This window comes from Penaeus monodon, chromosome 21 (assembly GCF_015228065.2).
Source record: "Penaeus monodon isolate SGIC_2016 chromosome 21, NSTDA_Pmon_1, whole genome shotgun sequence".
Classification (NCBI taxonomy): Eukaryota; Metazoa; Arthropoda; class Malacostraca; order Decapoda; family Penaeidae; genus Penaeus; species Penaeus monodon.
The window spans coordinates 42,370,466-42,371,117 of NC_051406.1; the positions used below are offsets into that span (position 1 = coordinate 42,370,466).

General features: G+C 42.2%; 1 protein-coding gene across 1 annotated transcript in view; it reads right to left on the reverse strand.

Annotated features, from left to right (window-relative positions):
- LOC119586519 overlaps positions 1-652 on the reverse strand; it is a gene marked incomplete at its 5' end in the record, with an annotated part of 46,791 nt that overhangs the window by 17,586 nt on the left and 28,553 nt on the right.

The following is a 652-nucleotide window of genomic DNA, read 5'->3' on the forward strand; positions in this document are numbered from 1 at the left end:
TGCCACTTGAATTATTACTGAGAGTTATCAGTTATTTTAATTCGAGGCTGTCTCTTAAATAAACGGACAGGAACCCGCGCATGCGCAGTTAATTATCGGGGAAAATGGTTTCTCCAGAGCAAAACCTTGGCTTATAAGATATCACTTTCTCATAGCATGTCTACGAGAAGGATATTTATCGGGGCATTAAAATCTCGAGACACGTTTACTGCTGAAGGGATACAGCGGAACGAGAGAAACAAGAAAAACAAATAAATTTCTTCTTGCGCGCGTATTTTCTCTTAATCTACATAAGTGCTTTTTTGGCGGAAGATCATCGGCCACATCAGGGCGATCCGTCACGGACGCTGTTGCTTTTCGCATTAGTTGATGAAGACGCTCAATTTTGGGGCAGTTTGGGGCCAAAGTTCGATTGCGTTTAACCAAATTGCAGCCGATTATTATGCAAAGGCAAATACCCCCCCCCCCCCCACACACACACACGTCAATAACTATATCTATATATATCTTTGGTATCGGGGACTGCGGGTGTCATTGCTCACTGTTGTGTTTTTAGATTTTTGTTTTTGTTTTTCTGATGGCGTTGGGGGGGAGGGGGGTGTTCCTTTTTTATCATTATAAGAAAAGTGGAAAGTGAGTTTCCGAAATTATG